General features: G+C 43.7%; 1 protein-coding gene across 2 annotated transcripts in view; it reads left to right on the top strand.

The window, feature by feature from the left end:
* Positions 1-25703, top strand: part of LOC126171596 (carboxypeptidase M) — a 307417-nt gene that overhangs the window by 59848 nt on the left and 221866 nt on the right. The gene's annotated exons all lie outside the window — the stretch shown is intronic.

The following is a 25703-nucleotide window of genomic DNA, read 5'->3' as shown; positions in this document are numbered from 1 at the left end:
AGGAAAGAGTGCTGTAGATTGGACGGATAGTTCGAGTAACTAATGAGGAAGTACTGAATCGAATTGAGGGAAAAAGAACTTTATCGCGTAATTTGGCTTAAAGAAGGCATATTGCGCCCATCACTAGATCCATACTTACTCTCGTGACACATGCTGTTATCATAAGCGGTGTATTCAATATAATAGGCACATCCTGATGCATGAAGATATCGTCAGTTCGATATTGGGGGAAAGTGGGGGGAGGTGTATTGTAGGGGGAGAAAATGGTTCAAATGGCTCTGAACACTATGGGACTTAACTTCTGAGGTCATCAGTCCCCTAGAACTTAGAACTACTTAAACCTAACTAACCTAACGACATCACACACATCGATGCCCGAGGCGGGATTCGAACCTGCGACCGTAGCGGTCACGCGGTTCCAGACTTTAGCGACTAGAACCGTGTAGGGGGAGACATAGGAAAGAATACAGCAAGCAAGTTCAAATCGATGAAGGGTGCAGTAGTTGTCTGAGACAAATAAGCTCGTGTAGAACAGACTGGCATGGAGAGCTGCATCAAACCAGTCTTTGGACTGACAACCACAACAAGAGGGTGAAACTTCCTGGCAGATTAAAACTCTGTGACAAATGGAAATGGAAATGAGCGTTTGGCGTCATTGGCCGGGAGGCCCCTCGCGGGGCAGGTCCGGCCGCCTTGGCGCAGGTCTTATTACATTCGGCGCCACATTGGGCGACCTGCACGCCGGATGGGGAGGAAATGATGATGAACACAACACAACACCCAGTCCCTGAGCGGAGAAAATCTCCGACCCAGCCGGGAATCGAACCCGGGCCCGGAGGACGGCAATCCGTCACGCTGACCACTCAGCTACTGGGGCGGACACTCTGTGACAGATCGTTTCTCTAACTCAGGAACTTAGCCTTCCATGTTCAATTGCTCTACCGACTGAGCTACTCGAGCATGACTCACGATCCGTCCTCACAGCTTTACTACCGCCAGTTCTTCACCTACCTACCTCCGAAAATTCACAGTAGTTCTCCTGCAAACCTTGAGGGACTGCTTCTCCTGAAGGGAAGGATATTGCAGACACATGCTTAGCCACAGCCCAGGAGGTGTTTCCAGAATGAATTTTCATTCTCCAGCCGAGTGTCCGCTTACATGAAACTGTGTGCTGGACTGAGTCTCAAAGTCCTTCGCGAAGTGTAAGAGTTGTGTGTTTCAGTGCATGTGAGTGTAATGGGTGTGTGTAGATTGGTGTTGTGTTTGTGTTGGATGGAGGAGGAGGAGGAGATTAGTGTTTAACGTCCCGTCGACAACGAGGTCATTAGAGACGGAGCGCAAGCTCGGGTGAGGGAAGGATGGGGAAGGAAATCGGCCGTGCCCTTTCAAAGGAACCATCCCGGCATTTGCCTGAAGCGATTTTAGGGAAATCACGGAAAACCTAAATCAGGATGGCCGGAGACGGGATTGAACCGTCGTCCTCCCGAATGCGAGTCCAGTGTTGTGTTGGATGATGATGAGAGAAGGGAGAGGGTGAAACTCCGTGCCGGAACACAGCCTGCTCCTCTTGAATAGCACCAAGAGGGCCGTTGTGAGTAACGTCCTCATCTGACGGACACGTCACCATCAACAGTGTCACATGCGCTGACTTCGTGAGACACTACCTAAAGGCAACAGCACGTAGCATATGCAGGCGATTATCCATCCAATTACCGGTCACGATCGACGTTGCTTAATGTCGGTATCTGACGGGAACCGAAGTATTTAAAGAGGCAAGATCGTCGGCACCATAGTCCTTGAAATGCCACGATTCAGCGGCGTAGACTTCGGAAGTAGTCACAAGCTTCGTCTCACCGGAATACCTGATGACAGTGAAACGGGGAGCCTTTATTTTCAAAGCAGCTGCCGCAATGACCCCGGCAGACTCGCAACCGAGGCTGGCGTGACAAGCAGCGGTGAGCGCCCGGAAGTAGGTTCGCGAGCAGATTTCACTGAGCCACCTCGCCATCCGACCCTGACCTTTCCTCGCTGCCGTGTCGCTTCTTAAACTGAGTGGCGGTAGTCACTGAACTTTGCCTGATATAATTCCTTCATAGCATATCACGAAACGCTTGAATGCAAGGTAAAAATCTCAATTCGCAATCTCCATACAGGGATTCCTCTGGCAAAATTCGGAAACCTCTTTCGACACTGCCTAATTAGTATGACTCAGATATGTGTCTATTATACTGAATACGCCGTTTATGATAACAGTATGTGTCACGAGAGTAAGTCTGGATCTAGTGATGGGCGCAATATGCATTTACATTGGGGTTTGAGTTCAAAATTTAGCTAACTGAAACACAACGCCGAAATACCTTCATTCTCGTCCTTTATACCTGTACTTTCACGGCTAAAGGAAATTCCTCTATAATTTGAATTATTGTTTTATTTTACTTCGTGACCCATACAACTAATGCATTTTAGTAGTTAGGTTGTAACAGACGACTACATGAAAATACTCACCCATTGCCTCGTGAAGTATTTCAACAGGAATTAATTCTAGCTTGCGTTTCAAACAGGACAGATGTTTCGTTTCGATGACTATTACTAAGGCATAAAATGTGTCATTACGGCCTACTTCCACTCGAATAGGGTCAAGAGCGTCGATTATCTTTTCGCTCTCATCCAAGACATTGAGGTCCATAAACAGTGCGACGTGCTCTCACTCCAATACTATGGAAGGGTTTGAGGTTTAAACTAGAAGTCATCTTTTTATCACCATCACTGATCTCCTAGCTACGAATACCTCTCTTGTGCCAATCTGTCCACCTCAGTGTAGTACTTACATCCAACGTTTAGTGAGTTATAATCCAGTCTCTGTTTTCTCCTACAGTTTTAATCTTCTACGGTTACCTCTAGTACTATGGAAGCTATTCCTTGATATCTCAACGTACGTCCTATCGTATTATCCCTTCCTCGGCTAGTAGACCTAGCGAGCTCCCGCAGTGGGAAAACGATGGTCTCATAATCGGGAGAACGATGGTTCGAATCGCTGTTTTTCGTGGTTGCCATTAATCACTTAAGGGAAGTGTTGGGACGGTTCCTTTAAAAAGCAGACTCCGAAATCCTTCCTCAGTCTCCGTTTTTAATGATCACGCCATCGACGAGATGTCAAAGGCTAATCTCCCTTCCTTCCAATGTCTTGTCGGTGTTTTACAAATACTAATTTCCTCTCAGATGCTGCGAAAGACTTTCTCACTTCTTATATTATTACTCAACTTAATTTTTGGTACTATTCTGCAACGACACACCTAAAATGCTTCGTTTCTCTTATTTTCTGGAACCAAAGTCCATGATTTGTGGCATGTTCCGGATAAATGAAACTCACGACGAAAGAATACGCTCACAACAAACTCATTTCTCTTAATAAATTTAAATAGTGATGTCAGATATTAGTGCTACTGCATGCCATGTAAGCTCACCGAACAAAAGTACCATTCGCTAATGACTTATGCTCACGTAGAGGCCGTGTGCGCGCGGTTGAGCTTAAAGGATTCATCTGTGCGTGCTCACTAGAGTGACTAATTTTTGCCTGGTGATCTTATGAAAAATCATTAAAAGTATTATTTAATACTGTGTAATTCTGTCCCTGAGTTTAATAATCGCCTGGATTTGGTCATGAAGTGAGACCAGAAGGTTGTGCAGGTGCGTCGCACACACGTTAGGTTTCTCGCTGAGGACTTGATCGTGCTGTTCCATCAAATTGTGAGGTTGCTGATGTCGTTTTACACGCTGCTCCACGTCCCACAGATATCCTGTGAGGTTGAAGTCAGACGATTTTTCAGACCACTAGAGATGTAATAGGGTGGATCATCATCAACATCATCATCAGTTATCTGTTATATTAGCAGGTCTTTTGCCTCTCCATTTTCTGTGATCCATTGCTTCCTTCTTAAGGCTGCTGTGTGTTGTACCGTCCATCATGTCATTCAGTATCTGGAATCTCTTCCTTCCTCGCTTCCTTTTCCCTTCTACATAACCTTCTAAAACTGTTTTTATCAGTCCGTCATTCTTTCTTAATATATGCCCAATCCAATTTCTTTTTCTTCTCTTTATTACATCTAGTAACTGTCTTTTCTCTCCCACTCTTCTCAGTACCTCTTCATTTTTTACTCTGTCCATCCAACTTATTCTTTCCATCCTCCGCCATGTCCAGATCTCTTCCTTATAATCGATATATCAGCGCCATATAGAAGAACACTCCATACAAGACATTTTATGAGTCTCTTCCCGAGTTCTCTGTCCAGATCGCTGCAGAAAATTCTCCTTTTCTTATAAAACGCCTCTTTTTCCATTGTTATCCTTGTTTTAATTTTTGTGGTGCACTTGCAGTCGATGTCTATCCTGCTTCCAAGTTACTTAAAATTTTGCACCTGTATTTCTCCATTCAGCATAATTTTTATTTCCTTATTTCCTCCTAGTGCCAATAGGGTGGATAGTGTTAGGAAAACCAGTCGCATATTCTTCCAGCCCGATGAACTTTGCTGTTGTCGTCGCTATGTACCTGTGTGAGCAATGGCCTCTTGAGACCTCACCGATTACAGCTGTTCATTACAAGCGGCTCCCGTCGTAATGTTCTCTAGCCAACACCTTGGGATGGACCTTCATTCAATGCCTGCAGCAATTCCTGTCGTGTTTGGAACCCACTTTGATGCACAAGCCGTGAAACGCGTCTATGACCCCTCTCAGTCAGGATCTTTTACGGACCATAATTCTGACGTCGTGGTTCGGGCCGTATGTGTTACTCCACTGCTTGTAGACACGCTGAATACTCACCAACAAATCCAGTAACTTCGCACACTGTATGGCCACGGGCACAGCCAAACTCGATACCTCCCTATTGTCATTCTGTCACGTCCTTACATTTACCCATGTTTCCGCACGATCTTCGCTTGATAGATAAACGTCTCTCTGGTCGGTACTGCTCACCCAGAGGTAGCGCAGCGTGCAGTTGAGCACGTTTCTCCGTCGCTGTAACACCCGTAAAGGTTTATTGATACATCTGTGCGTGCGCACTGGGGTTACGAATGGCCTGTCCGGCAAGCTTATGACTGTTCCATCAGAGTACGAAGTGTGGCAAGACTTTTTGTCCATTCTTGAAATACGTTTCATCCAGTTGTACTGCATGAGAATAAATGCAGCTTAAAGCGACCACATTTCTACTGCAGCGTGCTGGCTAAGAGAATAATCGTATTTTGACTTGGTAATGGGGAAAATTTGAAATCAGTGAACTGTAGGATTTCGAGGGTCTATGGCGTATAATGAGAAACTAACAGCTGCTTTACAACAGTTATGAAGGAACGGAGGTAAAGTTCCCTTCGTATCTTAGTCAGACGGATAGTGGGTGTGAAACCGTTCACAGGAATCGCACTCTCCTCCGCCTTGCAGCTTTCGCGAGGTAATTCCTAGAGTCGGGGATGCAAGCGTTGAGTCAGTGAAAGTCACACAGTTCCTGCGTCGTCGCGACCAACCCGCTTCTGAGAGCCGCGTACCCACTGGCGCAGTCAGTTAGCCGGCCTGCTCCACTTGCTGGTGTTCCAGCTGCCGCTGCTGCTGCTTCACGGAAGACACATCCGGATGTGTTTGTGTGTGTTTGTCTGTGTGTGTGTGTGTGTGTGTGTGTGTGTGTGTGTGTGAGCGCGCGCGCGACCTACTGCAAGGTCACGACACCCCATACTAAGCGCATGCGCTGCAGTACATCAGATGTTTTGTTGATCAGCTGTGTTTTTCGTGAATACATGAATGGAAAAGAGATTTATTAAGTGTTTGTGAGCCCCCTGTTGTGTACTAAAATGGCTGTGCTGTCGTAGCTGTTTCGGTTGTAGAGTCAGTTAGCTAGTTATATGCTCTATAGATCATTTTAATCATTCTTTTATCGAAATGATGTGGAACGAGTCATTTTACAGGGTAGGTATATTATTGTTTATACTAGTGTTAACATAACTAAAGACATTGTTAGTTTATTGCTACTCATGCAACTACACTTTAAAAAACTAGTCTTAGAACTAAGATTTTTAAAAAAATGTACTGGGTACCAGTTTTTAAGTAGAAATTCGTCAGTGGGCTAGAAGGAGTTGACCAACAAAAATATTTTGAATTATATTTGAACATTGCTTCATTAACTGTCAGACATTTTACATTATTGGGCAAATGATCAAAAAGTCTGACTGGTGCATATTGAATTGCTCTGCGAGCCACAGACAGCTATAACAATGGTTAACAAAGCTCATTTTTTGAAAAATTGGAAATTTGTGGTAAGGTCTCATGGGACCAAACTGCTGAGGTCATCGGTCCCTAAGCATACTTAAAGCAACTTACCTAAGGACAGCATACACACCCATGCCCGAGGGAGGACTCGAACTTCCGGCGGACGGAGCCGCGCGGACCGTGACAGGGCGCCTTAGACCGCGTGACTACCCTGCGTGGAAATGTCATCTTTCCCTCTAGTGTTGTAGGTACGAACATCACTGTCCTCAAATTATGAATCTTTCCCCCTAGTGTTATAGATACGCACATCACTGTCCTCAAATTATGATGGATTATTTATGACAAATTTAATTAGCCAAAATATGTATTTCACTTTAATAGGATTTATTATTACACTAGTATTGTCTGCAAATGATATGAGCACTTGAAGTCGCATCATGATAGTGGTCAGAACACCTGTTCCTTTCGCATCAAAGTAGTCGTATTTTTTTTTCAAGGCAAAAATTTCGGGATTATTGTATAATGTTGTCGAGCTTTAACAAATATACTATAACATTAATGAATGTTTTAGTATCTCTCAAATGTTCTCGACTGTTCCAGAATTCAATTTGGAAACTGTTAACATCGCATTGATTTCCATTCCGTCAAAATCGTCTGAGCCGATGAGTTGTGCAACGTAGTAAAGACAGAGGGACCACCCATCGAAAAAGTGTATCCGCTTACAGCAACTACGTAAACAAAGGACAGTTGTGAAAAGAAATCGATTTTAGTGAACAAAAACTGACGTAGTTCAACAGACAAATCAGTGAGTACAGAATACGGGATCAGGGGAATACATCCATTGATACAATGATGGACCAAGACAAAAGTGTGAACTTCGTAACAGATTTCCCAAATTCGAACAATTTTCCCGGAATGCCCTAGCAAAAAATCTTTTAAACAGCATCATGTAAACGAAAAAACGAATATTAACCGAAAATTCGCCTTTAAAGGGCTCAAATTCCCGTAAAAAATACTAAAAATAAGTTGCTGCCGTATCGTAGTGCACAAATCAATAAAATATTAAAATAATGGGTCAAAAATGGTTTCAAAAGATAGGATTTGCACCTAGAAAGAAAGACAATCTGTCTTTCCCATATTAACTGGAGGAAAGTTAAGACCTCGTATTCAGTATCGGGAGAGGGTGATTTTCAACTCTTGCCCAACATCCCTCTTTAGAATGAGATTTTCACTCGGCAGCGGAGTGTGCGCTGGTATGAAACTTCCTGGCAGATTAAAACTGTATGCCCGACCGAGACTCGAACTCGGGCGTTTGCCTATCGCGGGCAAGTGCTCTACCATCTGAGCTACCGAAGCACGACTCACGCCCGGTACTCACAGCTTTACTTCTGCCAGTACCTCGTCTCCTACCTTCCAAACTTTACAGAAGCTCTCCTGCGAACCTTGCAGAACTAGCACTCCTGAAAGAAAGGATATTGCGGAGACATGGCTTAACCACAGCCTGGGGGATGTTTCCAGAACGAGATTTTCACTCTGCAGCGGAGTGTGCGCTGATATGACACTTCCTGGCAGATTAAAACTGTGTGCCCGACCGAGACTCGGTCGGGCACACAGTTTTAATCTGCCAGGAAGTTTCATCCCTCTTTAGGTTTCCAGTGATTGTCCCAAATAATTCAATGAAAGTTAAGCCACAGCCTTAATCTGGAAGCTGATGTTCTTATAATGACTTCGATAGGGATGGGAAGCAAATCTTAATATACGAAATAAAGGATGTCCTGTGGGTACTGGTGACAACCCTCCTGGGTTTTCTGGATTCTCCCTGAAAAAGGCGATTATTTTTTAAAATCTCCCGTGTCCATGAACACAGCTAAAATCTCCCGAATTTTTTCATCGCAGCTTGGCGACTGATCCCAAAATTCCCTCGAGGCATGTAGGAATCATTCGGAACATTGCACGTTGCCTGTCGTCTTTTTTCCATTGCCACCAACGTCCACACTTCCTTGTGTAATTTATACCATTGCCGCTGTTTGGCACGGGGTGTGCGTGCGAGCTTGTCGCTTGGCAGTTCTAAATCGGAAGTGCTTCAGCATTCTGCCGCGACCTTGATTGTGTAATTAGTTAGTGACCAGATTGGCTGGAGCTGGACGCATTTTGCATTTTTAAGCATTTACGTGAGTAATGTTGCTGCTATATACTGAGTAAAGCATGATGTCCGTTTAGGAACACCCAATGCAGAAACAGCCGAAAAAGTAAAGTCAAGTATCATACAAGTTCTGACGAAACTTGGTTGAACGATTCTTAGTTTAGTGTTTGGATTAAAAAAGGAGGTGATTTCACCGCTGAATGTGAAGTATGCAGAACAGATATTAAAGTAAAATACGAAGGTAAAGGAGCTCAGAGTGTTCATTCGGAAGGTGAGAAACATATGTAACGTCTCAAAAGCAAGAATATTCAATTACTACTTTTTTTGAAAAAAAAATTCATGGGAAGAAGGTTTAATTAATACTGCTGCAGAAGTTGCGTCTGTATATTATGGAGTTAGAAGACACGACAGCTACTCAAGTCAAGACTGTTATAAGAAGTCATTTCTTACGTTATTTCCTGATCCAGAAGTTACAAAGAAAACAGCTCGCGGTCGAACTAAAGTTACTTGTGTTCGCGAAAATGCCATAACGCCGTTGTCGCAAGAAATACTACGATTCGATCTGCATGATACGATATAGTTCGGAAGTGGCACAGATTCTCATAACGAAGGAAATGTAAAAATGTTTCGAGTTACAGCGCAAATATTTTTCACTTAGAGATGGTTTGAAAAAAAGTTTATTTGGCTTTCATCACGACCCTGTCAAGCTAGTGAAGCTCTCAGAACACAACTCTGTAAAGTTTTACAGGAAAACGGCTTATCCTGGGCATCAGTGTCCTCACTGACTGGAGATAATACTTCAGTAAACTATGGGAGCCACAACTCAGTTTTTCAAAAGCTCAGAACAGAAAATCTAAATATTTTCAAGGCGAACTGTAAGCGTTAAAAGCAATACAGTTTGCTATGGAACCGTTGGTATTGAAAGTTTATAGCGATTTTTCCGCATCTGTGACGCGAACTGTGAAGCTTAAGAAATTCTTCGATTCCGCTCATCTAGAGTACAAATCTATTCTCCGTCATGTGCCTACAAGATGGCTCTCTTTGCTTCCAACATTAGACAGACTTCATTTGAACTGGGAGTTTTTGAGAGAACATTTTCATAATGAAATCAAAGATGAATGTGTAGCAATAATTAGGAAGGCATTTCAAGATGGTAAACGTCTTCCATTATGCTACTGCTATTTTGTTCACAACATAACGCAAATTTTTGAAACCTCTACTAAAGATCTGGAAAGTGAATACATTACATGCACTGAACTACACACGATTTTGACAGAAAGGCGAACTACAATTAGTAACAAAAAACGAGAAGTTCTGCGGACAATGAGCTATGCAATGTCTGCGAAAGCTGATGGTTAGTGATCAAAATACTTTTAACAAAGATGCAGACAAATATTTGGAAAATTGTTTGGCTTATTTGAATAAGTTGTACGAATATGACGCTGTTTACGAGAAAATGAACATTTCGACAATGGGCAAAGAAATTGACTGGAACGAATCACAGGATCTGAGTGGTTCGTTGAACATGCCAATAAATAAGGATCAATTGTACGATGGTTACTGGATGTTGTGAGAAGTTCGTGAAGTGGTGACGAGTGAAACAGAGGATAAGTTGGGTAATTTTTTTTAATGTGAAGATGACTCTGGAAAAGAACTAATAAAATCGTCACTTTCGCTTCATCGAATGTCATCACAATCGCCGCCGCTGAACGTGTTTTTAGCGTTGTTAACGAAAAGTGACGATCGGCTAAAAGAAGCCCATGTGAAATCTGAAACACAGGTGTGCGCTAGCTTCAAATTCACTTGTAAAGAATATTATGATTTTATTGTTGCTACTCTAAAGTCACTAAAAGCTGCAAAGATTATAAAAAATATAATATTAAATAAAAATATTTGATTTCCTTGATTTCTTATTTCTCCTCCCAGATTTTTGAAAGACAGAGTTGGCAACCCTACCGTTAGGTCAAGCGCAGCAAGTGTACAAACACAATTGTTCACAGCCACAACTATCTGAACGTTTATGCAAAGTCTATTACGTCAGCGAGTCGATATGAGAGTAATATTATTATGACCTCAACACTTTTTACGGAATGGTGTAGCTCCCTTGCAAAGGATATGGATGATTGTTTCAAACTATTCAGAGACATTGTGATCGCAGTTATCAAATTTTCGCAATCGGCGGTGAATTTGGACTGAAATTTCTTGTAGATTAAAAATTGCGATATCTGTAGAATGTGTACCCATTAGATTCCAAAAATAAAAGGATAATAATAAAATAGGGTTCACGATTGCCTCACGTGATACCATCTCACGCAAGAAATAAATTTATACGGAAATTCTTGTGCGCCTTTGTCAAGCAAATTACTCAAAAGTCTTAATAGAAAGGACGGCGATATCTGTCAAGAGCTGTTAAACTATACGGTGATATGAAAATCGTTCTAAAAAAATCAACGATAAAAGTAACCCAAAAATCTCACTAAATTGAACACAATCAATCGTAAGAAGAGTCTAGGAATACAACGCGCATATACGCTGCTTGATAACGTCCGACCGACTACCGGATCGTCGACAACAATATCCTTCACCCCCATAAAATAATAAACGACTGGCACGCTTTGAATTCCAGCCAAGACTCTAGCACACAAAGTGTACTTTAAGAACTACAGGCCGTCACGGATCCCCATTATCGTTGTACAAAATCCAAGCTATGAAAGTTATAGTACTCCAAGCCCCCAGCCCTTCCCTCCAACTCACTATAAACTTACGGCTCTGGATTTAACGATGTCCCCAGTCACGCAGTAGGATGTATCGTTACTCACAGAGAATTGGTGTACGTGAGTGTAGCTCAGCGCAAAAAAATGGTGCCCATTGTCTTTCCACTCTGGCTGCTGCTTTTGTTCCTGGATATTAGCGACGCGGATCTTGAGTATAGAACCAGAAGAAAAGACTGCCGTATCAGAGCCAATCGGTTCGCGAAATCCACCGGCAAAGCGCAAACTCGCTTTCCCTCGCTCCGTCGAACCAGTCTGTAGCGTTCGCTGAATGGAACACGGTACAAGAACAAGACGCACGACACCTGCGCCCATTAACTCTGTGTGCTCTAGAAGTCAGCTTCTCGCTTGTAAAATAAGCTATATCCGCATAACTTCAGATGGAGCTGAATATCACAGACATTTCAGTTTCCTTTCTAGCGTTTTCCTCTACAATTGCCTTTGTTTTGGCGATTGACTTCATCACCTTGAAACTACATTAGACACAAAAACCTGTTCACAATTAGTATCGTAATACTTTCTTAACATAACTTTAAGCTTTTTTAAAAGTAATTAGGGTGGGAGCACTAAGTCAGTTCATCGGAGGCAGAATGTTTTGGTCACCTTGAAGGACACATTTCGGCACTACACCGAACCGATTCATTGCGATTATAATCACACAACCTAAACTTCACTCTTCTCCAAGACGATTGTAGTGTCTTAAGTTCTGCACTATCTCACTCGGTGACTCAGCCATATTTAAAGTGACAGTTCTATTCGTGGGTCCTTTCAGCAACAGGGGATTTAAATGCAAGTTTAAATGCTTGGTTTATTGGCCTATAATATCGACACGTAGGATACTAACGAGTAAGGGAGGAAGTTTCGGGTCTATCCCGCTCTGATTTTGAGTTTTTACTTTTTCCGTCAATTTCTTCACTTCAATTTCACTTGATTTCTGAAACGGGTTACAGGTGATTCATTCAAAATGCTTTCCAAATTTTTGAAAACTATAGCCTACATCTAAACTCCGTCCAAACAAGCCGCGGACTGTCCAACACTACCGACCGACCGTCGTGTCATCCCCAGCCGATAGGCGTCACTGGATGCAGATATATGGTCAGGACCCAGCTCTCCCGACATTTTCAGCATTTTTCAGCTTACTTCTCAAGCAAGCTGCTCCTGCATTGGCCTCGCAATGGCATCCCCTTTGCCAACAGCTCTCGGTAGACCCGGACCGTCACCCATAGAAGTGCTACCCAAGACCGACAGCGCTTAACTTCGATGCTCTGACGGTAACCAAAGGTACCACTGCAGGAAGACCGGTAGCCGTAGTCTATATGGACATGTCCAAATGAACTGAAGAAGTAAATTGAGCGTGAGGTAATGGCTAAAGGTATCCCTTCTCGAATTTTGTAACGGCTCCATGAATATTGAGTTTATTTTTGTGCATACAGTAAGTTACAGGGCCTAAAGCGAACTGCTCTGCTGAATATAAAAATTCTTTGAAGCTAAATAACTGCCAAGTCTCAAGATTACGAAATACGTTTAAATATATTATATTCATATCGCGTCAGTATGCTAGCATATTGCAGTTCTTCGTGAAAAAATTGAACTTTTTGGGACATGTGACTTTATATCAGAATTTTGGTAAATGAATATACTTTTTGCAGCAATCGCTCCTTGTTGATAAGATTGGAACACTGGTTTTCGGCATCTCTCAACAATCTCACTACATACATGGAATGAACTGTTGACAAGGCATTTATTTCTTTTTCAGTCGCGGTGTTTTTTTTTGTTTTTTGTTTTTTGTTTTTTTTTTTTTTTGTATCATTCAGACTATGAGACTATGCAGTCATCCGCTATCGACAGATATGTAGCAAGTAAGTTAGTATGCTATACCAGCATACCAGCGTCCGGCAGTTCCAAAGTAACATTTTGGCTTCAAGCGAATGTGTTTTGAGTTTAGAAGCCCTTACTTCTGTGAATACGGCAGTATTGAGTCGAAAAACGTCGTATCAATTTCATTTGGTAATACGATGACTGATACAAAAATGTGTGCATAGGTCTGTTTAAATAAAGTGTGAACATTTGTTATTACGCGAGCTAATTCTTATTCGTGAAACATAAAAAGGAAACGGCAGGTCGTAGCGTTTCCCAGCCTGGGCTGTTTAACGACGCCTCTAACCCGCTGGAAGATGGCGTGGTTCGACCCGAGGCTGCTATGTTGAAACTCCGGTACTGAGAATTTCCATTTATCTTCGGCACGAGGCAAGAGGAAGCAGTGGCGTATAGGACTCAATGGCGACATCTGTATCACTTGCTACATTAACATCCACACGTGATTGCTATATGCTAGCTTAGTCTATGCTTTGCGGGGGGATTTAGTACATACCGGTAACGAGTAAATCATAAACCTTCCTTTAGCAAGCGTAATCATCTGTACCTCACATACTCTCTTAATCATAAACATCATAGTTATTTACGATTTGTAGATGTATACTAACATAGGAAGTACCGCAGCTCTTTCCGTTGAAACCGAATAAAAATATTTTAAAATAACTTCAAGTAAGGTCCTCTATCTGTAAAACACATTTTTGTACAAACGATGATAAAAGACCACAAAGCACAAGTCGCTGAAGATAGAAATCCGTGTAGCAGTGAATCATAGGTGTGCCATCCATCCAACCACACCTTAAATCAACCATGCCCAATCTGTTGATAACAATGCTGATCCTGCGCCGATTCGGCACAAAGGAACAAGAGAAAAAATAAATGTATAAATGCAGACTTTTCTGTCAAATGGCTTGTTGAGTGGCAAAACAGACACATTTCCGAATTTTAAAAAAAATTGGCCTTTTTTAGCCGTGCTATCTGAGGTACTTTTCTTGCAAGCATACGTTCTTACAAAGCAGATCTTCTGAGTAATCCAGCACGGGACCTCAAGCATTGCTCACTCACACGTAGAATATGGGGATATGATTTTATTTAAAGCTTCTCGGCTACTTCTCTGACATTTTATCTCAATGTGCAAAACGATACAGCGGTTGTCTCCTTTTCTCTTTCCTTAAAGATAAGAGATTACTCGTATATGTGACAAGTTAATAGTGCGTCGAACCGGGAACCCCGACATCCCACAACCTCTGAGTTATAAATGACATGCAGGCTCAGTCAAATATGTATTCTTAGGTTGCACAGGCTCTGCTTTTCCAGCAGGTACCAGCGTGACTTTGTCAGCAGGGAAGTAGATGACATCAATGCCAAGGAAGACGAAAACAGGAAATAAGACATCGTTGTTTGGCAACCTGAAACCGACCACAAACGTGTGATAGTTACTAGCATTTTTGGTAACAGTTAAGTATTTCTTAGTCACTGCTAGTACCTCTGATCCTAAAGTATAAAATTTAGTTTCATGTAGACTCTTCTGCTTCTTCTTCTACTCTGATTATGCTGCAATTGTTTTAATATGAATTAGTGGTTTCCGTAACAGTTCCACATAGTGCTAAAAGGAACTCGTTACACTTCGGTTACACCATATATCAGTCTAATCTAAAAGCCGTAAATTCAACTAAATACCTAGGTATTACAATTAGGAACAATTTAAATTGGAAGGAACACATAGAAAATGTTGTGGGGAAGGCTAACCAAAGACTGCGTTTTATTGGCAGAACACTTAGAAAATGCAACAGACCTACTAAGGAGACTGCCTACACTACGCTTGTCCGTCCTCTTTTAGAATACTGCTACGCGGTGTGGGATCCTTACCAGATAGGACTGACGGAGTACATCGAAAAAGTTCAAAGAAAGGCAGCACGTTTTGTATTATCGCGAGATATGGGAGAGAGTGTCACAGAAATGATACAGGATTTTGGCTGGAAATCGTTGAAAGAAAGGCGTTTTTCGTTGCGACGCAATCTTCTCACGAAATTCCAATCACCAACTTTCTCCTCCGAATGCGAAAATATTTTGTTGACACCGACCTACATAGGGACGAACGATCACCACGATAAAATAAGGAAAATAAGAGCTCGAACGGAAAGATATAGGTGATCATACACTCCTGGAAATTGAAATAAGAACACCGTGAATTCATTGTCCCAGGAAGGGGAAACTTTATTGACACATTCCTGGGGTCAGATACATCACATGATCACACTGACAGAACCACAGGCACATAGACACAGGCAACAGAGCATGCACAATGTCGGCACTAGTACAGTGTATATCCACCTTTCGCAGCAATGCAGGCTGCTATTCTCCCATGGAGACGATCGTAGAGATGCTGGATGTAGTCCTGTGGAACGGCTTGCCATGCCATTTCCACCTGGCGCCTCAGTTGGACCAGCGTTCGTGCTGGACGTGCAGACCGCGTGAGACGACGCTTCATCCAGTCCCAAACATGCTCAATGGGGGACAGATCCGGAGATCTTGCTGGCCAGGGTAGTTGACTTACACCTTCTAGAGCACGTTGGGTGGCACGGGATACATGCGGACGTGCATTGTCCTGTTGGAACAGCAAGTTCCCTTGCCGGTCTAGGAATGGTAGAACGATGGGTTCGATGACGGTTTGGATGTACCGTGCACTATTCAGTGTCCCCTCGACGATCACCAGTGGTGTACGGCCAGTGTAGGAGATCGCTCCCCACACCATGATGCCGGGTGTTGGCCCTGTGTGCCTCAGTCGTATGCAGTCCTGATTGTGGCGCTCACCTGCACGGCGCCAAACACGCATACGACCATCATTGGCACCAAGGCAGAAGCGACTCTCATCGCTGAAGACGACACGTCTCCATTCGTCCCTCCATTCACGCCTGTCGCGACACCACTGGAGGCGGGTTGCACAATGGTGGGGCGTGAGCGGAAGACGGCCTAACGGTGTGCGGGACCGTAGCCCAGCTTCATGGAGACGGTTGCGAATGGTCCCCGCCGATACCCCAGGAGCAACAGTGTCCCTAATTTGCTGGGAAGTGGCGGTGCGGTCCCCTACGGCACTGCGTAGGATCCTACGGTCTTGGCGTGCATCCGTGCGTCGCTGCGGTCCGGTCCCAGGTCGACGGGCACGTGCACCTTCCGCCGACCACTGGCGACAACATCAATGTACTGTGGAGACCTCACGCCGCACGTGTTGAGCAATTCGGCGGTACGTCCACCCGGCCTCCCGCATGCCCACTATACGCCCTCGCTCAAAGTCCGTCAACTGCACATACGGTTCACGTCCACGCTGTCGCGGCATGCTACCAGTGTTAAAGACTGCGATGGAGCTCCGTATGCCACGGCAAACTGGCTGACACTGACGGCGGCGGTGCACAAATGCTGCGCAGCTAGCGCCATTCGACGGCCAACACCGCGGTTCCTGGTGTGTCCGCTGTGCCGTGCGTGTGATCATTGCTTGTACAGCCCTCTCGCAGTGTCCGGAGCAAGTATGGTGGGTCTGACACACCGGTGTCAATGTGTTCTTTTTTCCATTTCCAGGAGTGTACTTTCCGCGCGCTATACGAGATTGGAATAATAGAGAATTGCGAAGGTGGTTCGATGAACCCTCTGCCAGGCACTTAAATGTGATTTGGACAGTATCCATGTAGATGTATATGTAGATGTAGCGTTACTAAGGGTGCACCACGAGGAAACGACCTGTCTCTGTTTTCACTTTATGGTGAACTAATTTCACATATTACAATCTTGTATTTTTTCCGTTTTTGAAGTTTCACACCTGTTGCTTCATGAATGTTAAACCTGGCCAAGACCTGCCCCTTGCGGCCTCTGGATCATTCGGTCCCGGGACCGATACCCGGTCCGGTTGGAGACTTTCTCTACCCGGGGACTGAGTATTTGTGTTGTCCTCATCATTTTATCATCATCATCATTCGTGACACTGGCTGGACTAGACTGCGTAACAAAATTGGGCGCTAATGACTATGCAGTTGAGCGCCCCACAAACCAGACTTCATCGTCATCAAGACCTGTACTACGTGTTTCTTGAGGAACTGATAGCAGCATTGGTGTGGAGTTGAATTTGATTCAGTACCTCAAGAAATCAGTTTATATCTGGGTTGTAGGAGTAGATCTGACAATTGTACCTGCTATGGAAATTTTGACAAGCATTGGTGGTTCTTTGTTTACTGCAGCTTAGTTATGCCCTCGTGGACGGAGGAAAGAGTGCGTTTTTGCCTATATAAGTATCTAGTAAATAGTCGCGGAACGTTTACAGTTTTCCACACATAGGCATTGGTGACATTAGGTCCTCAACAAAACAGTCACCAGCTAGTCAGGATCCATCAGTGGCAAACCAAATACAATGACGGGAAAAAAAATCGCAATACCAGAAGGAGTTACGCTACATACGACACCTCACTGAGTTTGAACGAGGTCATACAGGGTGAAAAGTATTTAAACCTACAAACTCTGGGAGGTTGTAGGGGACATCAAAACAAATATTTTTCCCTAATGTCATTTTTTCCTATGAAGATTATTTAAACCTGTGGAGGCCGTATTACGCTCTTCAGTTGTTAGAGGACGTATTACGCTCTTCTGTTGTAGGCAACTGCGTCCACCAGTGTAGTAGTGCATTGTCTCTGTTTACTAATGGAGCGATACACCTGGAGTGAGTACACTGATACGGTTGGTGCGTACTACGTAGCGCACCACAACGGACGAGCTGCACAGCGGGTTTATCAACAACAATATCCTAATCGCCGTATCCCGCATCATACGACCTTTGCTGCTGTGTACTAACATCTGCGTGAGACCGGGTCATTTAGTAAATTACCTGGACAGGGATGCCATCCCACGGTAAGAACACTACAATTTGAGGAAGCTGTCTTGCAGCATGTGGAGCGGGATCCTTCAATCAGCACTCGTGCAATTGCACGTAACATGGGGACGAATCAGATGAATGTAAGAACAGTACTTCGAGAGCAAGTGTTACACCCATTTCACTTACAGCGTGTCCACAACCTGGAACCAGTTGATTATCCACCCAGAGTACAGTTTTCGCAGTGGTACCTGGAACAGTGTGAAGTGCATCCTACATTTCCATCTTCTGTGTTGTTTACCGGTGAAGCAACGTTTGGGCGTGATGGAGTCTTCAGCATGCACAATTCACATGTTTGGAGTGAGGATAACCCACATATCACAGTTACTAGCGCTCATCAAGTGCGATTCTTCGTTAATGTGTGGGTCCGTGTTGCTGGGGACTGTTTAATTGGGCCGTATCTGCTACCTAGCCCATTAAATGGCAGGCACTATTACAATTTTCTTGCCAGAGCATTACCAGAATTGCTGGAAGACGTCCCGCTCCCTACAAGACAACGCATGTGGTCCCAACATGACGGGGTGCGGGCACATTTCCGTCGTCGTGTGTGTCGATTCCTAGACCGACGGTTCCCAGAAACATGGACTGGCAGCTGTGGTCCTGTACCATGACCAGCTCGATCCCCAGATATGTCCCCTCTGGACATTTTTGTGTGGGGAGAGATGCGCAACCTTGTTTACGCAACTCCTGTTGCATCAGAAGAGGATGTGGTTGCCCGGATAGTAGCAGCAGCAGTGTTACTATTCAGGATACTCCTGGGGTTTTTGCCAGTTTCAGACAGAAGATCATCCGACGGTGTAGCCTTTGTTTAGGTGTCAGTGGAGGCAGTTTTGAAAATCTACTGTAATTGAAATTGGGGTGTGTTAATATGTTGTCTCTTGGTCATAAAAAAATGGAAAAGTGTTTAATTAATTTTCCGCCAGAGAAATCTTCCTCTACTGGGTTAAATACTCCTCATAGGAAAAAATGACATTAGGGAAAAATATTTGTTTTGATGTCCCCTACAACTTCCCAGAGTTTGTCGGTTTAAATACTTTTCACCCTGTATAATAGGGCGACAAGAAGCTGAACGCTCCTTCTGCGATAGTGCAGAAAGACTTGGCAGGAATGCAGCCGCTGTATATGACTGCTGCCAAAGGTGGTCATGAGAATGTACGTCGCAACACGACCGGGCTCCGGATAGCCACGTGGCACTACCGAGAGGGAAGGGAATCGTGTTCGGCGTAAGAACAGCTCCGAACTAGAGGCCTTGTGGTATGCATTCCGCTGACCCCACACCACCACCATTTCCGATTTCAGTGGTGTCAAGCGATAGCTCGTCGGAGGACAGGGAGGAAGTCTGTTGTGTTGCTGGTGAAAGCTCGTTCTGCCTCCCTGCCGGTGATGACCATGTGTTGATTAGGAGGAGGCCTGTTGAGCGCCTGTAGCTAACCTGTCTGCGTGCTAGGCACTCTGGACCTACGCCTGGAGTTATGGTCTGGGTACGATTTCGTATGGCAGCAGCAGCACTCTCGTGGTTATCCCACGCCCACTGACTCCAAACTGCCGGCCGCGGTGGCCGAGCGGTTCTAGGCGCTTCAGTCCGGAATTGCGCGACTGCTACGGTCGCAGGTTCGAATCCTGCCTCGGACATGGATGTGTGTGATGTCCTTAGGTTAGTTAGGTTTAAGTAGTTCTAAGTTCTAGGGGGCTGATGACCTCAGATGTGAAGTTCCACAGTGCTCAGAGCCAATGGAACCACTGGACTCCAAACTTGTACGTTAATCTGGTGATTCGACCCGTTGAGCTGCCATTCATGAACAGTATTCCAGGGAGTGTTTCCCAACACGATACCACATACCGCTGTTGTAACCCAATATCCTATACAGTGTGTCGACAGGTTGGCTTGGACTGCTACATCACCGTCTCTAATCAAGCACATATGGGACATCACCGGATGACAACGCCAGCGTCATCCACAACCCGCACTAATCGTCCCTGTATTGACCGACCAAGTGCAACAGGCATGAAACTCCATCCCACAAAGTGACATTCGCCACCTGTACAACACAATGCATGCACGTTTTCATGGTTTCATTCAACACTCTAATGGTTGCACCTGTTATTAATGTACCAGCATTTCACACTGACCTATAATCTTGCAATGGTAAATATTTCCCCTCCGATATTTCGTAACTCTACATTTTTTTTTTGTGTTGCTTTTTTCCATCAGTGTATATAAGTCGAAACTTCACTGTTTCATTTCTGAAATAGTAGTCATGTGCAAGTCCCAAAGTTTATATCTTTCGCTACCAGCTCTGTGTAAGACGAAATTTTCAACCTTCGAATCATACATTAGTCCGCACTTCACTTCCAGCTTTCATTATGCTTTCTTCAAATTCTGAAAATATTATTGAAGAAGATCATTTCAGACACATTATCATATTTATCAAAATGTCAATTAACAAGCCCAGTGATCGTAAATACTCGCAGCAGACAAAAACTTTGTGCAATACTTGAAAATTCCATCAACATACAACGTGTCACATGACTTAATATTTTGAGGTTCTCAGCTTCACATGAATATTATAACGTTCTTTTCAACATCATTAGCAACAACAAACCTGCTCCATCTCTTACTTTAGCGCTTAACTTGTTCAGAACAACATAAACTTCCTGAATACTTGTGGGTAATTTCGGTAGAATTTTCCGCCTAGCTTTGTTTATGTAGTAACGAAAGCTGTCGATATCTTTAATAGTTATCTCCCTTCCACGTGTTCTCCTTTCAGTTGATGCTATGTAAATTCTGCTGGTCTTTCACACAAATCTTGCTGTGGCTTTCCTCTTCGGATCACAAATTATTTTCCGCCTATGAATTAAGTCACCAGCTAGTTCTGCGTGGTTGTATTCCTATTGACTCTCGAACACATCGGTGTCTTCAATGGAGGCAGTTTTCATAAAACTTTTGCAATTCGTAATATAGCACGTTTATAGCCGTCAACACATTTTAAGTTTTTAGAATCCGAAAGCATAACCTTCCCCAAGTAGAATTTTCTTCCCCGTTACATTTACAGTAAGTTCAACAGCGTTGGAGGACCTGTTCATTATGAAGCAATCTGCTCTAGACAGAAGCTTGAGCCCACCAGCTACCACTACGAGGAGGCACGGGAGGCTCGGGGCTTGGACTTCTTCGGTAAGCATGGATCCTGATACCTGTCAGGCTAACCTTCTCAAGGGAGGTTTGGGTCCTACACCCCAAAAAATCACATACAGGTTGGCGACACCCAGACCCGTGCCTTTAATCATCCGCGTGGGTTCGGTCCGGGGCCGGCGCCGTGTCTCGAAATGGGGCGCCTTAACGCGCTCGACAATCCGAGTGGATTTTTATTCATTAGAGGAAGATAATTAAACAAACATTCATAGCAAAAACTTTCTCTATTTTGAGGAAAGATCTGAAAATGCACAGGGGTTTAGGATAATTGTGAAAGAGAAAAGAATTCAATGACTGTCTACAGTCTTCCAATTTTAGCACTTCATGCTAGTGTAACACAGGACGGACAAGTCTCAAAAACTGCTATCAATTAGCACGATGCTTATATTAAGAAGTGGTGGCAACGGCCTTGTCGCAGTGAATACACTGGTTCCTGTGGGATCACCGAAGTTAAGCGCTGTCGGGAGTGGTCGGCCCATGGATGGGTGACCATCCAGGCCGCCATGCACTGTTGCCATTTTTCGGTGTGCACTCAGCCTCGTGATGCCAATTGAGGAGCTACTCGACCGAATAGTAGCGGCTTCGGTCAAGAATACCATCATAACGACCGGGAGAGCGGTGTGCTGACCCCATGCCCCTCCTATCCGCATCGTCCACGGAGGATGACACGGCGGTCGGATGGTCCTGGTAGGCCATTCGTGGCCTGAAAACGGAGTGCTTTATATTAAGAAGTAAAGTTGGAAATGGATGCAAGGATGAGCTGCTAGTTTGCACTTAAGTCACGAGCTCCACGACATACTTTACAAAAATGGGTACGCATGTGTCTTGCGCATTAGCAAAAAAAAATTATTTATAAAATAAAAGCAACTGAGTTGAGGAAAGTTCGTGGGACCCACGCGCCAACACTCAGGATCGTTTAATATGGTCCAATTAATTTAAACGTGGTCGAAAGAGCACTCCATATCTGGCAAATAGCCGGCCGCAGTGACCGAGCAGTTCTAGGCGCTTCAGTCCGGAACCGCGCTGCTGCTACGGTCGCAGGTTCGAATCCTGCCTCGACCATGGGTGTGTGTGATGTCCTTAGGTTAGGCTTAAGTAGTTCTAAGTCTAGGGGACTGATGACCTCAGATGTAAAATCCCATAGTGCTTAGAGCCATTTTTTTCTGGCAAATACCAGACACCCCTCTCACACCCTTTCCCAATAAATGCTCTAAAAACACAGGATCCAAAGATGGTCTATTTAGTTTTTGAGACTTTGGACGTGGGAATCTCATATTAATGCGTAATGACGTTTTGACTGAAGTACTGTGCGTGAAATGTCTGAGTTTTCTTTGAGTGCCTTCAGACCAAAAAACGCTCGAAGAAGTACATTAAAAATCGCGTTTAGGAAATTTTATGTGAAATCTGAATGGCTCTAGACACCCTTGCATGGCTTAAGATGAAATGTGCGCCGGGGAGCAAAATACAGTTCAAACAATGAGTTAGTGAAGATAAGACAGTACCACAAAGATATCACCACAAACAGCTAAAATCGCTTCGTCGGCGATGAAGATAGAGAGTGTTTATTAAACTGCACAGGGAATATTCACGATTGACTTCTAGAAAAAAGTGAGACATGGACTGCCTCTTACTCCGTGACAACATCGGTCCATTTAAAAAGGAATTTCCTGAAGAATCGACAAAGACTATCGGCCTGAAAAGAGCTCTTGTACCACAATATCGTGCGTGCTCATAAATGGGCTGTTGTTGTGGTAAAAGTACACGAGGTAGATTTGAAAATTGCGCCTCATCGGCCCTACACTCCAGAATTGGGGCCACGTAACTTTTTGTTTCCCAGCTTCCAAAAATGGTTTGCGGATAAGAGGTTTGTTTGGGCAGAACTGTTTTTCTTCTCGACGATGGCTGTAATTGGAATCTATGGAACATTTTCATTGAACAACCGAGATTACGTTCAGAAATATAATTTTTGTTGTAAAGGCCATTTTTACCGGGCATTTGTAAAAAAAAAATACCAGTAAACCCGCGTACTGCAAGGGGGGACTGCTGTTCTTAATAAGAGGTGAGCTGGTAGTGTACGAGGAAGTGTCTCATATATAAGCCTTCAATATCTTTTCCTTTATTACTAACTCAATCTTGAAGAAAATTATCTTAATTATTTAGTGAGATATATGAAAACAGGAATAATTCTGGCCGGACATACGTTTAAATCCTTCTTCATCTCTAGTGCAGAACGTCGCTCCTTGAGTATATTCACGCATCGTCACATAATGCAGGTGTTTCCAAGTCACACAGTTATGTATTCATTTTCATTACAAAATGACTTGACTCAGAAAAGGGATTGATTGATACGACGCATCCTGAGGTATCAAGTACTCATCAATATGGTAATGTCCTGCACGAGCGGAAAGCTGCACAAACCAGTCCTCGGATTGAAGACCATCATCTCAAAAACAAGTATCAAGTAATGTGTTAACCGTACCCAATGACAGAGGCTGTTCTGGTAGTTGCACAAGATGTGAAACATCAATAGGAGTAAAGAGAGCGTGTGCGCAATAACAAAAGAGAATTCCTTACGTTCCGTCTGTCCCTAGAAAGTACCTTGTTATCGCAAGAAGTGTGTAGACACTAAGTGTCATGCTGGAAGAGAATATCTCCAAGAAATGGTAGGAGCGATAACACAATAGACCTCGGTAAATGATGTTCTGGATTAACCATGTACTGTGCAGTGCGCCCTGAACAAACACCAAAGGCATTGAAGGTCCGATTCCTGTATGTCGCTGACTGAAAGACTCCGGAAGTTGCTGTTCTTTCGTTTGAGCCCGCACTCACATATACGCTTGACTGACAAAAATGCATGGATCTGTACACCGCAGACGTCGAAAAGTATGACGATTTGTACCTTCCTAGAACTGCTGGCAGCAACGTAGATAGATGATGTTACTGACTCTTTGGATTTTAGAAGGGTGGTCACCTGAATTTGCTATCCCGACATTCACTTACCATATTTTACAAGCATTAAATAACAAAACAACACCAGCTGGGACTTCCTGTGAACATTCCAAAGTAAATGATGCTGTACACCACAACATTTTGTAAAATGAGCTACAGTTTCAAGTATTTAGCGGTATAGCTAAAAAAAAAGGTTGTACTTCATAATTCACGTCAACTATGGACAGGGTTCATTTTTCTCATTGTAGGAAAATCATCGAGTTTCACAAGATTTAATATTGCGTCCTTTGTCGTTTCTCATACATCTTGATGAAGTTCCATTTTATAATCATCAAATATAATTAGTTATTATTGTAGATGACACAAGTATATAATCAATACCAATAGATCCACAATACAGAATGTTGTACGCACTGTGACCAGAAGCATTATTGACGGGTTTTCAGCAGTTGATCACTCTCTTAATTTTAAGAAAACGCATCTTATTCAGTTCTGTACATCAAAGCACACAGCACCAGTGACCAATTTAAAGCATCACCAGCAGGTAGTTAGCATGGCAGAAGCTTCAAAATTTTTGGGTACATATAGTGACGAAAATTTAAACCGAGAAAAGGAAGCGCATTTGAGACCTTCTAAAGTAACTCATTTCAGTGACTTTTCCCCTTAGTGTTACTGCAAACCCTGAAAGCGATGAATCAGGAAATTACCATACTTTGCATGCAACTATTTTCATTCGGTAATATCATATGGAATTATATTCTGGGGTAGTTTATATTTAAGAAAAACAGTGGATAACTCAGTGTCATAGAAGAATATATGGTTTTCCCCCACAGGATCATGCGAAGACAAACGTTTAAGGGGGAAAGTATCTTAACTACAGTGTCGCAGGATACTTATTCTCCCGCGAAATTAGTCGCAAATGATCCATTAGAGTCCAGAAAGAAGAATGGTGTCCGTAATTTCAGTATTAAAAGAAAAAAAGACCTTCGTTGTTCTTGACTAAATTTGAAATTAGCTCACAAAGGAGTGATTATACATTACTGGCCATTAAAATTGCTACACCATGAATATGACGTGCTACTGACGCGAAATTTAACCGACAGGAAGAAAATGTTGTGATATGCAAATGATTAGCTTTTCAGAGCATTCACACAAGGTTGGCGCCGGTGGCGACACCTACAACGTGCTGACAAGAGGAAAGTTTCCAACCGATTTCTCATACACAAACAGCAGTTGACCGGCGATGCCTGGTGGAACGTTGTTGTGATGCCTCGTGTGAGGAGGAGAAATGAGTACAGTCACGTTTCCGACTGTGGTAAAGGTCGCATTGTAGCCTATCGCGGTTGCGGTTTATCGTATCGCGACATGGCTGCTCGCGTTGGTCGAGATTCAATGACTGTTAGTAGAATATGAAATCGGTGGGTTCAGAAGGGTAATACGGAACGCCGTGCAGGATCCCAACGGCCTCGTATCACTAGCAGTCGAGATGACAGGCATCTTATCCGCATGGCTGTAACGAATCGTGCAGCCACGTCTCGATCCCTGAGTCAACAGATGGGGACGTTTGCAAGACAACAACCATCTGCACGAACAGTTCGACGACGTTTGCAGCAG

Source organism: Schistocerca cancellata, chromosome 1, assembly GCF_023864275.1.
Source record: "Schistocerca cancellata isolate TAMUIC-IGC-003103 chromosome 1, iqSchCanc2.1, whole genome shotgun sequence".
In the NCBI taxonomy this organism is placed as follows: domain Eukaryota; kingdom Metazoa; phylum Arthropoda; class Insecta; order Orthoptera; family Acrididae; genus Schistocerca; species Schistocerca cancellata.
Note: the sequence above shows the minus strand (reverse complement) of the source record. Positions and strands in the feature narration are given on the sequence as shown.